This window comes from Carassius gibelio, chromosome B9 (genome assembly GCF_023724105.1).
Source record: "Carassius gibelio isolate Cgi1373 ecotype wild population from Czech Republic chromosome B9, carGib1.2-hapl.c, whole genome shotgun sequence".
Classification (NCBI taxonomy): Eukaryota; Metazoa; Chordata; class Actinopteri; order Cypriniformes; family Cyprinidae; genus Carassius; species Carassius gibelio.
In genome coordinates this window covers 10493116-10511193 of record NC_068404.1, presented here as the reverse complement: position 1 = coordinate 10511193, position 18078 = coordinate 10493116, and the positions used below count along the sequence as shown (strand labels likewise).

The 18078-nt window shown below is 37.6% G+C and overlaps 1 protein-coding gene across 3 annotated transcripts in view; it reads right to left on the bottom strand.

Annotated features, from left to right (window-relative positions):
- Positions 1-16898, bottom strand: part of raph1a (Ras association (RalGDS/AF-6) and pleckstrin homology domains 1a) — a 62824-nt gene extending 45926 nt beyond the window's left edge. For 2 of the 3 annotated variants that reach the window (XM_052566139.1, XM_052566141.1), the window contains exon 1: positions 16618-16898. The gene's annotated coding sequence lies outside the window, so the exon portion shown is untranslated. Of the gene's footprint in view, positions 1-14067; positions 14551-16617 lie in introns of those variants that run through there. The other variant, XM_052566140.1, reaches the window with a different exon arrangement.
- Between the last annotated feature and the right edge of the window lie 1180 nt (positions 16899-18078).

Sequence of the window (18078 nt, the reverse complement as noted above, 5' to 3'; positions counted from 1 at the left end):
GCGTTGATTTCAATGTTAAGTCAATGTAAAGTCAATGTCAGTGTAAAGACAATGTAAATTACACGCGTCTGGAGGTCTCGCAGCACGGTAGACACAAATTCGCCTCATTCTCGCATCTAGTTACTGGAGATTCTGAGTTATGAAAAGGACCATTGCAAGCTGACAGCAACCGGCTTTTGTGGTGAAAATTGGCAGTAATAAAAAGAAAACGTTTTTTTTTTTTTTTTTTTGACATGGAAAATAAATTTTACAATCGACTCAATGAACACTTATGTCTTAAAAATCGAAAATGACTTTTTCACAAAAGTGACAGCCCTAGTTATGATATTCACAGCTTTAATCTAATTTAATTTACTGATTGGTTCGCATTTCACAGCATGCTTTAGAGTTCCTTTGAAACCCTCCACCCTCCCCAGCTCCACCTGTATAGATCTGCTATGGTTATTTTATATGCTATATGTGCAGCAGATCGTATCAGCGCATGTATTGGCAGTAGTAAGTTCCTGTGCTTGTTTTGCAGCAGCAGCAGCAATAACCAAGAGCTGCAACAATTCAGCAAACGAAGCAGATCTGTTCCACAAAGACCAAATGCATTAACCTTGTCATACCCACTATCATGCTAAAATGATGTTTCATGTTAGAACTGAAAGTGGTGACAGCATATTTTGTTAAAATCTGCTGTTCATTGTTTGACTTCTAACCAGTTTTTCTTTCCATATTTAGATGCAAAAATCCATTATCTGTTCAAATCCAGTGTCTCTGTATGAGTCTTAATTCAAAAACTCCCACTTTTTTTTTTATATATATATACTGAAATGACGTTCTGAAATTTCTGAAATGAAATTTTGACACTGAAAATTTGCTGAACATTGGTAGACATGACCACACCTATTGACTATTGACTTGAAAAAGCTGCAATGTAATAATAACTTGACTGTAATTTAACTACTTAAATACTGAAATGCGTCATCTACTAGAAGTGTGGGTGCAGGATCACTTTTTCGCAATGATTTTCAGTCGGCTATTGATATGACTGTGGTCTTCATCTCAAGTAATTACGCATCTTTTTCAATCGTAGTATCTATTTACTAAAGGGTAATACCCAACACACTTTCACAGCAATTTTGTTTTCCCCCAAATTTACAAATTCATACATTCTCATTCGCTGCTTATGCCCCACCGACAGTTGGGTTTCGGACATTTCCCAGATATTTCCATTTCTTTTGCAGATGAAGCAGACAGCTATGTGTATATGTTTATTAATGTAAGTGCATCTGTGTGCACGTCTCTACCCTACAGCTCTCATTTCAAAGTCAGAGCTTTAAAGGAGGAGGTCCGCTCGCCCTCCAGACAGACACCGATTTAATGAGGAAAGGAGGGAGCTGCTGACAGCCTATGACTGCACCGCCGAGGGCTTTAGTGTTTCACCTGTCTCTTCGCCCTCCAGGACTGCATTTGGATTTGAAATAATTAACCTGGCAGAGCTAGTGAGCTGCTGGTGGTGTGGACAGACACAGCGGAGGCTGAGAGTCATTATTAGGTCAGTAGGACTCGCAGAAGGAATGGACCAGAGGCCATACTATGGCTTTGATATGTGATGGGTGTTTAACAGTGAAGCCACTGCACACTCTCTCTGAAGCCCTAGAGAAGAATTACCATCACCCATTCACGAGAACGCTCGAGCATCATAGCTAGTGGTAGTAATTAGAACTCAAGCAGCTCACAAGAGAGAAAATAGAGTACTGCAACAACTGGGTCATGCAAATGGTTGGAGGGAGACTTCTACCACCTCTCTGCAAAGTCTGGTGTGACTCAGTAGGCTAAAAAGAACGAATAAAGAGATTTTGAGGCAATCTGCTCTGTGAGACTGCTGTAGCAATCAATGACATTTTAGGAAGCAAGTGCCAGAATCCCCAAAACAGTTTACATAAGACTAAATATAAACTGTGCTTTAAAACTTCAGGCGGTGCACCTTTGAGGAATTCGGTCTAAAAAGCTAAGCATGTTCTTAGATCAGACACTGTAAGACAAACCAGAGAGGAGAATAACTCATTAGCAGCATTTTCTAAGGCAACTATCACAATTGCTTTGAAATTATCTTTGAAAACTCCCAACCCTACATATATTAATCACAATGTCTGACTTAAACTACTATTCAAGAAGGTTTTTTATTTTTGAAAAAGGGATATTTTTTATACCGCGGATGCAAAAATGATAGTATATAATGTTAAAAAAGATTTTCAAATAAATTTAGTTTGAACCATCTATTCATCAAATAGTCCTGAAAATGTATAATTGCTTAAAAAAAAACTGCTGAACTGGATGCTTCAAATGTTTCCAACACTGATAAGAAGACATTTCACTTGCTGCTGAAAATTCAGCTTTGCATCACAGAAATAAATTCGAATTTGAAATATTTTAAAATAGAAAACAGTGATTTTAAATTGTAATATTACTGTCCATCTTATGATCAAATAAATACCGCCTTGGTGTCCATAACATTATTTTTTCAAAAACAAAACAAATCTTCCAGACCACAGATATCTGAATGGTACTTTTATATATTTTTCGCAAACAATATATACAGCTTTAGTCTGGTGGGTGGTAAAACATGCACAAATATCCCATAAACTCACACAAGGAGGTACCATATAGACCAGAATATCTTTGAGAATCCAGGGTGGATGGTTTTAACTTGGGCATATAAGTAACCACTCAAACACACAAGAAACTACATCAACACACTAAAAACAACACTTTTACATAAGCGTGTGTATTTGGCAAAAAAAAATAGCAGAACAACAGTAAATGGTGACCGCACCTTAGATGTGGCTACTCCTGGTTTCCTGCTTGCTTTTCACTAACAAAGCACAATATGTGACTCTTGTAAAAAGTGTGAAATAGTCACATATGAGACCCACATGAATTAACAACCGGGTCCATTTAGACTCCAAAATTGCACCGGCCAGTGACAAAGATGAACATACACACTCAAAAATATGACTTAACCACCACCAACTACGACCTCCAACAAATCTCACACAAAAGCCTCTCTGTGTGCTTGTCTTTTATGAGAGAGTTATGTTCTGAATGGCTCAACTCCCATGACCACATGTCTTTTCTACACAGAGTATCCTAAACTGGGCCACATGGACAGCAAGACGGTCGCCCCACCTTCCCTGAGCTTTAACAAACCCGGGTGGTGCTTAGTGTTAGCGTGGCCACTGATGAAAATAGCATCGGTCAAAAGGATATACAAGAGACAATCGCTTCTACATTAGATCATTGCAGGAAAACACAGCAACAAGAAAGAATGGTGTTAAAATGGAGCTGGTGGAGAAACAAGACAAAGCAGGAACAATATTGGTTGCAGCCATTTCCTCCAATTCAAAAATAGAACCGTATCTGGAGGCTGAAGTAATGCTTTAAAGAAACTAGGCAGCATGTGCAGACGGGAAGAGCTGCTAATGGACAACAGCAGAACATTTCAGTTTTTAGAGAAACCATTCAAATGCAAATGGCAGAAATGTAAAGACACTATAACCAGCAGGAATCTCTTTCTGGAGAGATCCTGGTTTTTCCCTCTGGGTGGGAGAGTAAGCATGAGAAGACACCTCATCCATATCGATCCAGGCTGTTGGCCTTTCCCAGAAATGCTCCAGCTCTGTACACTGGTAGACATTGAATGGCGATATGAGGCATTATTACCCATCATCTCTCAGATTTATCCCGTTACAATAGTAAGTAACCTACAAATATGCAACCATTGAAACTACACACAGAGATCTGCAGTTTCAAACATAACGAACGCCTGTCATTCACAAGTTCTATCAATTGCGGATATACACACACAGTAGGTACGGAAAGTATTCAGACCCCCTTAAATTTTTCACTCTTTCTTATATTGCAGCCATTTGCTAAAATCATTTAAGTTCATTTTTTTCTCAATGTACACACAGCACCCCATATTGACAGAAAAACACAGAATTGTTGACATTTTGCAGATTTATTAAAAAAGAAAAACTGAAATATCACATGGTCCTAAGTGTTCAGACCCTTTGCTGTGACACTCATATATTTAACTCAGATGCTGTCCATTTCTTCTGATCATCCTTGAGATGGTTCTACACCTCGACTCCACACCTGACTCCAGCTGTGTTCGATTATAATGACTGGACTTGATTAGGAAATCTATATAGACACCTGTCTATCTAATACCTTACAGCTCACAGTGCATGTCAGAGCAAATGAGAATCATGAGGTCAAAGAAACTGCCTGAAGAGCTCAGAGATAGAATTGTGGTAAGGCACAGATCTGGCCAAGGTTACAAAAAAGTTTCTGCTGCAGAAACTTCTTCTGGTTCCTAAGAGCACAGTGGCCTCCATAATCCTTAAATGGAAGACGTTTGGGACGACCAGAACCAGAACAGTCCCAACAGTGAAGCATCATGCTGTGGGGGTGTTTTTCAGCCTCAGGGACAGGACGACTGGTTGCAATCGAAAGAAAGATGAATGCGGCCAAGTACAGGGATATCCTGGACGAAACCCTTCACCAGAGTGCTCAGGACCTCAGACTGGGCCGAAGGTTCACCTTCCAACAAGACAATGACCCTAAGCACACAGCTAAAATAATGAAGGAGTGGCTTCACAACAACTCTGTGACTGTTCTTGAATGGCCCAGCCAGAGACTTAAACCCAACTGAGCATCTCTGGAGAGACCTGAAAATGGCTGTCTACCAACGTTTACCATCCAACCTGACAGAACTGGAGAGGACCTGCACTGAGGAATGGCAGAGGATCCCCAAATCCAGGTGTGAAAAACTTGTTGCATCTTTCCCAAAAAGACTCATGACTGAATTAGATCAAAAGGGTGCTTCTACTAAATACTGAGCAAAGGGTCTGAATACTTAGGACCATGTGATATTTCAGTTCTTCTTTTTTAATAAATGTGAAAAATGTCAACAATTCTGTGTTTTTCTGTCAATATGGGGAGCTGTGTGTACATTAATGTGGGAAAAAAAGAACTTAAATGATTTTATCAAATGGCTGCAATATAACAAAGAGCGAAAATTTTAAGGGGGTCTGAATACTTTCTGTTCCCACTGTATATATATTTATTATGTGACCCTGAACCATAAAACCAGTCATAAGGGTCACATTTTTTTTATTGAGATGTGTATATATAACACGAAAGCTAAATAAATAGGCTTTCCATTGAGGTGTGGTTTGTTAGGATAGAACAATACTTGGCCGAGATACAACTATTTCAAAATCTGGAATCTCAGGGTGCAAAAATATCTAAATATTGAGAAAATCGCCTTAGCAATGTAAATTACTAATCAAAAATTACGTTTTGGTATATTTACAGTAATAAAGGTACAAAATATCTTCATGGAACATGATCTTTACTTAATGTCCTAAAGATTTTTAGCATCAAAGAAAAATCAATAATTTTGACCCATACAATGTATTTTTGGCTATTTCTACAAATATACCCCATAGTGGCCCAGGGTCACATATAAATAAATACCAGTTTATTGTACAAATTGTACATTTTATTGTACAGCATCACACACAAACATCATAATGATTTAGCAATGAAAATGAAAGCAAAACACAATGACAAGCTAATACATACTAAGGAAAGCCTTAGGCGTGAATCTGATGAAGAGCCATCATATGAACTCCAACAGCCCCGCTTTGACATTGTAGCACACTGTCTCGATGGTGGTCTGATTAAATTTGGAAACCTTGTGCATTTCCATAAGATAGCAGTCTCCTAAAGAAGAGATCTAGACATTTAAACTCTGTAACACCCCTCTTCTGCCACCCACTGTGAATCTGGCCCTGGGACAGTGTTAGGAGGATCTAGGCCATGATGACACTTGGAGAGGTGGATCCTCATAACACATGCAAACACAGACATGGGGTTTAAGAGATGGTCAACCACTCTAACAAATGCTGTATTTAAATATAAACAACACATTTCAAAATTCAATATTAACTATCATTATTTCATGAAAAAAATGTATTACACATTATTATGTTTAAAATTATAGCAAACCTGGCAAAGCATGCTTGATCCAACTATAATGTGACACTGCACACCTCTAGGGCCTGATACACCTTCCATTACTAAACACATTAAGACTTTCTCTGCCCCAACATGAAATTTCTCCATTACAGCAGTCAGACAGTTTGGAAATTTCTTCTGAACTGAGCTTCCACAGAATGACCCATCTGACCGAAAAAAACAAAAGCAAATGTCAATGAACCCAAGTTATATGAAGGTGTCAATCTATACAAACGTCAAAATATTTCTTATAGAGATCCAGAAAGATTTGCCTCTTGTTTACCAGAGGGAAAACAGCTGAGATGCAATTATGTCTCTCCTTGCATTATGACAGCTGTTCCAGGCATGTCATAACACGATCAAATGATTTTCTGTGCTTTCTGAACAGTAAGGAGTTCACTCTTAGAGCTGGATATATAGAGGATGATGTTACACCCAGTGCTGTGAGACTTACTTTTCAATCATAAGAGAAGATTGCAGCTCAAGAAGATAAAGTCTCAAACTATAGTCAAGCAACTCTTTTTAAAAATAATGAAAATAGCTAAATAGATCGCATCAGTTTAAAGAGGCAAAACAATAAGAATGTCAACTATCAAATTAAACTTTATAACAGCTGCATTTATGAAACACAACTGATAAAACTAGAAAACATCCTTTTAAACAAACGGCAGCAACTAAAAACGAAAAATTATCGAGCATGTTTATTCACACAGACAGTCCAAAATGGATCACACCAAACGCTTTTCTCTCTTCATTATCTCTCAACATTCTCAATCACCTTGATTTTAACCAGATATTGAGCTAGTAAAATAAACCGTGTAATTAATCAATAAACAGAGAGCTGGGAGGAAGACCATAAACCTGCGTCCTGATCTCCATCCTCTCATTCCTCCCCCAGTCCACCGCAGAGGGAACAGAGCAGAACGCTTGGCACGCAGGGAAGCAACAACATTGGACGAGTGAACCAAAAGCAAATGAGGTTAGATTTTCCAAGCACGGATTTCGACATTATATTAACTCCCCAGAAAGTCATACTCTTTCTATTCATACTCTTTTCATTTTACGATCTGGGTTTCTGGTAAGTGTATGGTTTTATTGCTGAGAGATTACCACCTTTTATGAATCATCTATAAAACCAATAATGAACTGGGTTGCATGGCTACATCTAAGGTAAGACCTCAAAGATTGATAAACCACATACAGGGCAAGACAGAACAACTTGTGACGCTCAGATTGCACTGACAAGGCCACGCAGAGATTTGATCGAGCTTTGGGAACACAGATAACTATGGCGGCGGCAAACGTGCAGTCAGAGACACGTCTGCCACTATTTGAGCTGACAGAGAGACAGCACAGGCCGTGATAGCTGATGCTCTTTCATGCGAAATCTACCTGAATTTTCACTATCTAATGCACACATCCCTGAACACACTTGGCTGCCTTACGAGAGTAGGTCAGGACTGATATGGAGGCTTTAACAGCAGGTCTCTAGAAGGCCACTTCTTTGGTCATGCTCAAAAGAATATCACAGTAACGCTTGCTAATACCTAAAACATCCTAAAAATGACACACTCTCTTTTAACTGTGTTGGAGAACTCACTAGAATCCAACACATTCTCATGTTACTGACCTTCTTTTTCTCACTCTCTTTGGTTTCTCCTTTTCCACATTTAATTAACAAATCTAGGCTTGAAAGAAAAGGGATTTCAATTATATTTATCCCTGAATGAGACTATTTGATAATTAATTTATGAATGTATATTTTTGTTAATTTCATTGTTACACAAATTAATAAGGAATTTAATTTAGTGATTATTACTATTATTATTATTACAATTTTCCAAGAACAATTTAAATAAAGCTCAGAGTAGTTATTAGGAAAGGTTATAGGTGATTACAGTTGGTTATACTCTACCATTCAAAAGTTTGTTTGTTTTTTTAAATAAATTAATAATTTTATTTGACAAGGACACATTAAAGTGATCCAAAGTTACAATAAAAACATTTGACAAAAAAACAACAACATCTATTTCAAATCAATTATTTTCTAATGAACTTTCCATTCACCAAATAATCCTTTAAAAAAGCTAACACTGCATTGACAATAATAAGAAATGTTTCTTGAGTAGCAAATCAGCATATTTCTGAAGGATCGTCTTGACTGGGAGGAATGATGCTAAAAATTGTGCTTTACCATCAAAAAATATTTGATATAATGTATAAATAAAGGACAGTTAGTTTTGATCAAATAAATGCAGCCTTGGTGAAATTAAGATAATGTAATTCTGTGTATGTGAAGCTTCAGAGTCGATAACACAGCTCAGGTGACTAGCTCAAGAAAACTGGGTGCCAATGCCAGTAAGCAAAGATAACACATTTTTTAAATCATACACTTCTGGGGGCTCCTGCACCAAACAAGCAACTGGCATTGATAGCTTTTTCCCCTGGTATTTATAAGCCTTCTTGGTTCAGATTAGGGCTGCAACTAACGATTATTTTGATGATCGATTAATCTGTCGATTATTTTTACGATTAATCGATTAATCGGTTTATGTACTTATATTTTAGTTTTTTCCATTTTTTCCCCAAGTAAATTATTAATAAAGGGTCTTTATCATTCAGCATAGATTTTTAAGAGATTTTAACCATTTTGCATTGTCATATCCTCATCAAAAATATACCTGGAGTTGTTTTATTATGTTGGTAATCCTTTGTCGAACTCTTCTTCAGTCAAAACACTGACCCATACTCTAGCAAAATTCACAAGGAGATTTCAATATTGTTTTCACCATGGCAGTCCTTAGAGCTCCTAAAGTAGTTTAACATCCCAAACAAAGCTTAAGGAATCTTTGAGAACATATTTTCACGAAGTATAAGGATAAAACAGAATAAAATTGCAGTGCATTGTATTTTATTATTTACTGGGAAAAAGCTTTATAGCTTATGCTGTGAAATTGTAAACAATCCTTCGAAAAAAAGTGCCAATGGCATGAAACCTGAATGGAACTCACAATTTAAAGTAAAATCCATCAGAAGGTTGTCCAGAAAAAAAAATTGGGACACACACAAAAAACATGCTGTGTGAAAAAGAGCAGTGAATACTTAGAAAAGAAGTGCATTTTAAATATACTCAAACATTTACCTCTCTCATTCAGTCATAATTAGGCTGCAAGTCTGAATTATGAACTGGTAAACGACAAAACGGTCACACAACATGTTTGTAAAGCTTTAAATGTTAACTGTTAAAAAGCAATGTTATCAGCTTTTACGACTAAACATTTGCAAACAACCTTGTACTGGAGAATCTGCACAAATAAAATTCTTAGGGGCCGTTCACATATCGCACCTAAAAACGCGTGGAAAACGCTAGTCGCGCCGCTTTCTCCTTCTTTCCAAAGCGCTCGGGCAGAAGCGCCCCTGAGGCGTCTGCCTTTGCTAAGCAACCATGACGTGCTCTCTCCATGACGTGCCCTCTCCATGAAGACCCGGAAATTTCAGCAAAGGATAAATGGATGCGGTGTGGACACGGGAAAAACGGGCGCATCGCACCGCGTGCGTGTCGCGGCCGCGTCGCTTCCATTATGAGCGTGCATACTGCGCGCCTACATAGGAAATAACGAACTTGAGCACGCAAAAGACACGATATGTGAACGGCCCCTTAAACAGTTCAGTAGTGCAGAGTTTACAGGTTACTCTTCATTTTGAAGGCTCAAAGTAAAGTACTCCCACTTCCCGCTGAATGCTGCAGAGACGCTGTTCGGGAAGCACGTGACATAAAACGAGGCCAGCTATTGGCTATTCGCTACTTCACCTGCTGTACTGGCTGAGTAAAACCTCCGGTGGCTCATTACTGCCACACTTTGGTCACCGCAGATTTGAAATATGCACGAAATGAGCCGCTTATGGCAAATAAAATTTATTTAGCGACGAATCGATTACTAAATTAGTTGACAACTATTTTAATAATCGATTTTAATCGATTAAATCGATTCGTTGTTTCAGCTCTAGTTCAGATAAACAGGTAGTCCCATTCCAATCTCACGTCACTGCTGCAATGTTAGGCCTCTCAAATGAACAGTTTACACCGTGTGATGCCACTGGCATAGAGATTACACACTTCATCTTACTAAACCTCACTTCACCTTTTACTGAAACCAAATCTGCGCACTGCCTGAGGAGAAGGAGAGCTGATTGGCAGAATCGTGTAGTATATTTACATAGGGTGAGGCATTGTTCCACCTATCCACCAAAAACAAAAGCAGCTCACGCAGCAACAGGATGAATCAGCAAAATATCCACATATACAAACTACTTAAATACTAACAAATATAAAAAATTATACCACCTTTCATCAGCAAATTGCAACTGATGAAAGCTTGATCTACAGCATTTCTACAGACAACAACCAATCCACAACAACCAACCCTCTCAGCACTCAAAGCAATATCAAAGCACCGCAGGCAAACCTGCTCCACCACAAATACGTTAAAAGTGCTCTCTATCAGCAGTAAAAATCAATATTGTGGAACAAACGTAAACAAGACTGATTACATTTAATACATGGTTCTGATTGGTCAATTATTCCGCTTTCAAGTATTTATATAAACATAATGGCCACTGTATGATTCTGTACATGATACAGACACAAAGTCATATTTCATCTTTCACTTATGAAGCTCTTGTACCACCCGTTTTCTCATATGATAGATAAAACAATATAACCTAATCAACATTAAGTATTTATTTGGTAAGTGGCTATGCAATAAGCAGGATAATATAGTCAGCAGGTCAAACCACAAAATAAGCCCATTTCAGGGTGTTACAAGACACCTATACTTCGCATTGTGGTCCTGATTACTCCATCTGGATTATTTTGTAATGAGCTGCTGACTGTACATTATCCCTTAAAACGGTGCCTCATAATAAGAATCACATGTACTGCATTTCTGAAACACTCCTGAGGAATGCAAGAGCAGAGAAACTCCTGTCAGATATGCACTGAAGGAGGACAAACAGCACATGTTGAGAGTGTCACTTCACACTCGTCTGGTGGCAGTCCTTGAGCAGATCTGATAGAGTTCTGGTTATTCATTCCTTCTCTCGCATTAGCCCGAGTCCTATGGGAAACAGTCAGTTTTCTCAGAGGGACGCGGGGAAGAAGGCTGCCAAGGTCAACTGTGTCCATAAAATCTTGGCAGCAGTATAATGTGACACTTAATCTCATTGACAGTCAGTGGCTAAAGGAGCTCAAATGAAGGCTGTAGCCTGTCAAAAGAACTACTCTGCTTATCTGTGGTCTTAACAGATTTAAAATAAAAATCTGTCATCGTTTACTCACCCTCATGTTGTCCAAACTTGTACAGCTCTCTTGCCAAATCCTATGGGTTTGCAACAACATGAGGGTGAGTATATGAAAGAACTTTCATACTTTGGGTGAGATATCGTTTTAGTTGTGGTAAAAATTCCCAGGCAAAAAGGGTCTTGTGTCAATAGTAAAGCAATGTTAAGAAGCACAGCTCACACAGATGTCACGTTCAAAACAAACAGCTTGTAGTTTGTTGTTTAACACACCAGATTTGTGTTACCAGCCCATTGTGAAATCTGCGAGAAAAAAAAAAAAAAATCGAACGCAAAATTCTAATTTTGAATGAAATGTCAGTGTGCTGTGCAACTCTCAAGTAAAGCTCTGAGGTATTGATCATGTTCAATCAGCCAGGTATAAAAAATTATGTTCATAAGAGAAGAGCGGGCAGGCACATGCTAAAAAAATTAAGCAATTAAATTTGTAAAGATTTTTTCTATGTAAGTACATCATAGTTAAGGCCCCCTAATATAAAGTGTGACAGATTAATATTTTTAAATTATTTTTTATAATATTTTTAATTTTTTTTTTTATAAATTATGTTCCTTGTGTCAGGTTCTGCCTTGACACTCCATTTGTCTTGCATTTGTTTGTGATTACTGCTAAATCTTCATCACCTGGGGACTGTACCATGATTGCAGCTGAACAAATTCAGTTACAGGATTAGTTTTGAGTTGACAAAGAGTTGAGTTGAGTGTGTGACATCACTGGTGAACAGCCAATCACGAGCCATGCAACACAAAGCAAGTTTGATTTACTTATCGTGAGAGACCCAGCGAGATTCAAAACTATGATTAGATTTGTGACAAATCTAAACATCATATGAAAAATGACAAATAAAATAAATAATCTTGCTCTTGCAGTGACAAGTGAAACTTGTTAACTTAGTTTATACATTTAAAAATATTTAGTGATAGTGACTCGAACATGTAGGTCAGATTTAAAAAAAACTAAGTGCAATCTTTTGATACTACAACTTATTAATGTATACAGATCATGTAATACAAATATCTATTTAAAATAAACGATTTATAATAACTGTTAAACTAAAATAGCTTGTGTGTAAAAGATATATAATAATAAAAATAATATGAATAACAATAATTATATAAATCATAAAATGACTCTGTAATTTTCATTAAAGCCAGACTTCTTCTATTGTTTTTTGTTGTTGGTGTTGTTGTTGTTTTTTGTGCATTAGTGACCTTTAATTTGGAGCAAGATAAACTGGAGTGACTTTGATATATCGCCCAGCCCTAATCTGTATACGGTATACAGTGTAGACAAGATAGCAGCAGTGATCGTAATGTCTATTCACTTTTAATGCAATGCGACACTCACATTATTAATGATTAATAATGATAATGATTAAGTGTAAACAAGTGTCAAGGCATTAAGCAGCTGAATGCCAGTGGGCGGGGCCTATGGTGAGATGATGACTATCCATTGATGTCTTGCACTGGAACTGAAACACAAACCATAAGTAAAATGATTTCATAATGTTTTTTTCAGGAAATAACCATTTTATTTTGATTATGTTGTCAAGAAACAGCACCTTGTATCCAAAACAAGCTGTTTTCTGAGGATAATTACATAAATGTTTTTTTTATTTTTATTGATTAGATGAGGACATTTAAAGTAATAAAACTTGCATTATGTAATAAGCATACAAAGACCTCTCAAGACTTCATTTTTTTATGTCATGTCCCCTTTAATATAACTCCACTTCACTTGTGTTCGTCTAAAAGAAGAAAGTCATAAATACAGTACCTAGGATTGCTTGAGGATGAGTAAATCATAGGGGAATTTTTATGTTTAGGTGAACTATCCCTTTAACTTGATTTTACACTGACAAAACAGACTTCTCTTTGGTGATATATGCTGGACTTCTCCATTAATTTGATCTGCTTAAGCACCTAGCTAATTGACTGCAAACTTGCATTCATATACAATATACTTCCATCCAATCAACAACCAGACAGAACCAAGCCCACACCCATTTCCCCCCATTATTCCATTTCACCTGGATGTACATCACAATAAAGAAGAAAAGATCTCTCACTGTTGCTGTTTCATTGCATCTTAATGTTTCGGGTCAATCTAAAACATGCATTGTGACAGCAGATTGGTGTATGAATGCAAAAAATCTTCCTCTCCAACAGTCTGCCTTTCACAAACACAGAAAAAAAAACATGTCACTTGCCTGGTGGCAGCTGCCAATGTTCCTAAAACAACACTGGATGAGAGGCTGTAAACACTTTTAATCTTTTACCAACATAGGCAGGTTACATTGTAAGCAGTACTGTCAGAAGGGAAGCCAATGCAAGGGGCCAAAATCTGCCATTGTAGTAACACAGTTCACATTGATATGAACATTATTACAAAACCATACACGCCTAAATAAAACATTAGATCACAATGCAAAGCTCAACAAACCATGTGTTCAAACACTCGTCATGAGTCACCCTGTTCAACCTTTATGTTTGTAGTGTGATGCAGACAGAAGGGTTTATGACAAATCATTCTGATGACAAATAAGGCTTTGGTCTAAGGTCTGTTATCCAAGGGAGCAAACATCTGCATTGAGTGCCATTCATGAGCCAAACTATAAGCTGACGACAGATCACACACACCTGACAATACATCTGAGCTGCTATACAGCAGATGTCACCGAAATGAGCTGATTAAAGTTGGCACGAAGTCCTGCCTCCCTCACGAAACATTAGCAATATTCCACTCGTGCTGCTTCGAAGATTGATGCACACGGTTGACCTGCTCCTGCCCCAACAAAGGACGTCCTTTCGTCCGAGACTCATGGGACGCTATTAATTTAAATCATTTCACTCCCTTTCATCCTAGCTGCCCGTTTCCTCTTCGTCTGCTCTTTTTCTCCATCCTGAAGAGCCTTGCCGTCGCCTCTGGTTTTAGTCTTGAGTCGAGGAAGAGTGGGCACAGTGTGAGCCGTCAGATAGCTGCTCATGCTGCAAAGGTCAGCACCACAGAGAACCTACTGGATCTTTATCAGGACTCATTTATGATCACTTAGAACAAAGAATCTGTCGAGCAGAAAAAGATCCAGGCTGCATCTGGACTCCAGGGTCCTCACAGAAAAACACCCACCCTAGTTTCACAATCACCTGACGTCATTCTGGTATAGGAGGCCAGCTCTAAAAAGAGGAATCCGGTGGGGATGGACACTGGCTTACTGCTGCACATATGGTGAGAGAGGTAATGAAAGCAAATTCTGCAAATAACACTAACAATGCATTTTAGGGGAAAGGTCTTATAAAGATAGCGACACTAAAGAATAAACATCCCTTTGTAATTCTTATTTGTAAAAATATATATCTATATAAAAATAATGGTTTTACATCCCTCTCAGCACATATTCTGCTGGTCCCACTGGATTAGACTGAAGCAACAGCACTCAGAGCAGAAAAATAAATCTCAAGTTTAATGCATTACCAGCAGCCAAGATCTAAGGCAAAGAGCTCACTGGAATATATTTCCTGTATACCAATGATACACATTTAAGATCCACTCTTCCAATCTGCATCTGGCCTTACCAAAGATGTATATTAATGCATATGCAAGATGACTCATTTAAGAATAATTTTATATGATAGCCTTCTGCAATCTACTGTTAAAATGGCATAGGAGCAATAAAGACATGATTTTGGATTGTTTTGACCAATACACTAGCATTGTTTGGGGTTGGCTGAAACAACTGGTTTAAAAAGTGGCTTTTAGAACAGTCTACTTAAAGGAAGAAGAAAAAAATCATTATGTGCATGCTTAAAATGTATAATGACTTCTGTAAATTGAATTCTCCAAAAATGTTCAGGAGTCAGTAAGATTATTTTGCTCACCAAAATTTATTTAAATAAAAAATACAGTAAACAAACACATACTGAAATCTCATTGCAATTTAAAATGTTATTTTTCTTATGATGGGATGGATAGTCATTACTTTAGTCTTCAGTGTCACATGATTCTCCAGAAGTCCTTCTAATATGTTGATTTGGTGCTCAATAATTTAATTATTAGAATCAATGCTGCAGTTGTGCTGATTAATAATCTTAATGTATAGTTTTGTCCAATTCTTCAAGGCATAATACATTTTTTTTTCAGGATTCTTAGATGAATAGAAAAAGTCCTTAGTAAAAGTCTTTTTGGTCACTTTTTTATGAATTTGATGCATTCTTGCTGAAGAAATGCATTATTGCTTAAAAAAAACTAGTTACTTTAGTTGGAAATTTATTAATTTTTAGAGTTTAATAATTGACTAAATGTTTTTTTATCATTTGAAATGTTTTCTGTTGAACTGTTTTAGTGTTTGCATGCTGGAAAAACTCTAAATATTTAATGGCAGGTTTCATTGTGGCAATATACCAAATGTGATGTGACAATACTGTGTGTCTGTACAAAGACTGACTTACTGAAACAAAGCCTGAAAAATAAATATTCACTGAAGTAAAATATTACACATACTCAGACAAGCTGGGAAAAAATGTGTGAAAACAGGCCTCCACTCTACAGGCACCAAGACTGGCACTTAACCCACAACTGTCATGGCAAAGGGTGGAGCCTGAACATATCAATGTGTGTGTGTGTGTGTGTGTGTGTAGGGGAGGGGAGGTCCAATGTAGCAACAGCTCATCTGTTTGCAGTATGAGGTACTGCAGAACACACTCCACCAGGTACAAAGAGGAAAAACACCAATAACAGCAAAAATGAGGCTTGCATTAGATACAGAAATGCTGGAAACCCAATTGAAACATCAGAGGTTAAACATCTCAACCAGCCTCAAGAGCTGGAACAACAGCAGATGCATTCAGATGGAGATGCATATCCTCCTCTCTCTTTGACAGACTGATTAATCGCACCTCATTATTCCAGATTCCTTATACATGCCTCCATTAACCGTTTCAGTATTTTATTATCGAATATAACATTTTTCAAGGGAGCAGCCCACATCATATTCAGTCATTGAAGGCACTGCACAGCTGTCTGTATTTCAGGGCTGTTCCCTGGATTTTCCTCTGTGTATCTCTAGATAATGAGCTAATAATACACCGCCAGCTTCAAATACACAAGCCATGCTTCTGATCCGCTCATTAATATCTTCATTTCAGAAAGAGGTCGCATGCAGCAGCGAGTGTAAATGAAGAGTAAGCGCTTACTGTCGCAAACCAGCCGACGGTTTCTGCGGCTTCTGTCTTGTCCGAAGGAAACGGTAACAATGGGGGGAAAGCCACTGATGTGTTGCACAAATCCAGCGACAGAATGCCCGCTCCTCTCCCACCTTAATCTGGTTTTCGCTTCCCGTGCAGATTGCTTATATTTGATGATGATGATGATGATGAGACAAGTGAGCCTCCCGTTCCTCTCCCGTTTCCATTCCCGTTCTGAGCTGTGGACCGATGCGCGTTCCTTGCGTCTCCGTTTCCTGTCCAGCCCCGAAATCCATGTGATTGCGCCCTACCCGTGGTGACGTCACACAAGGCATGGAAATACGACTCACTTCGTTTTGACACTCAACCAGTGAAAATTTCTGCATATGTACCAAGTAGCCTATGCGTTGAAATGCATTAGGCCGCACTTACTATATAAGCTATATGGGACATTTCCCGGGGCGCAATGTGTTGATATTTATCTCGCCTTTGCGTCCTCTAAACAATGTTTTTTTTTTTTTTTTTTTTTTTTTTTACATATTTGGTATATTTAAATCTGTAGTTCAGAGGTAAATATTTAAAACTATTAGTTTTTTCAATCTTCTATCGTGAAATTACTACAAGTTCTGTGTAAAAATGGAACGTACATTTGAAAAACAGAACGTGTGCGTTCAAAAGTTGGGCCAGTCAAGATTGGTCCAGTAGGCTAAGGTGTTTTTATTATTAAAATGTTGAATTAATTTATTTATAATGTTACCAAAAAATCGATTTCAAATGCTATTAATTTGATTTCTCTCTTTATCAAATAGTCCTAAATAATATATCACGGTCCCCACATTAATGTAAAGTAGCACAACAGTTGAAAATTTATTAGCAAATAATAAGTAATGTTATTGAGCAGAACAGCATAGCAGAATCATTTTTGAATGTTCGTGTGACCCTGAAGACTGGAGTGATTATGCTGAAAAGTTTATAATCATGAATATATATATATATTAAAAGAGAACCAGTAAATTACAAAAATATTTCTTACTATTACAAGGGAGATAATGTTATTGACCCATAAATGTTTAAATAGTGGCTTATTTTTGTTGAACATGTCATCTTTTGTATCGACTTCATTTATGGAACACCTTTTCAATCAGTTTAATTAGCTTAATGCTTCTACACACAAGTTTCTGTGTGATTCCACAGGTGCAGACAATGTTAGTAGTTTAGGGGTTCATAAAGTTATGAAATGAGAGTGAAGGCCAGAAGCCTAGCCACATCAAACAAGTGTGACTTGTCAACATTAGGCTATGTGAAACTGAGACCACTGCAATCTCATCATGACCATATTTCTGTGGTCTCTATTCTAAGTGATGAAACTATATGTGACCTTGGAGCACAAAACCAGTCTTAAGTCACTGGGGTATATTTGTAGCAATCGCCGAAAATACATTGTATGGGTCATAATTATTGATTTTTCTT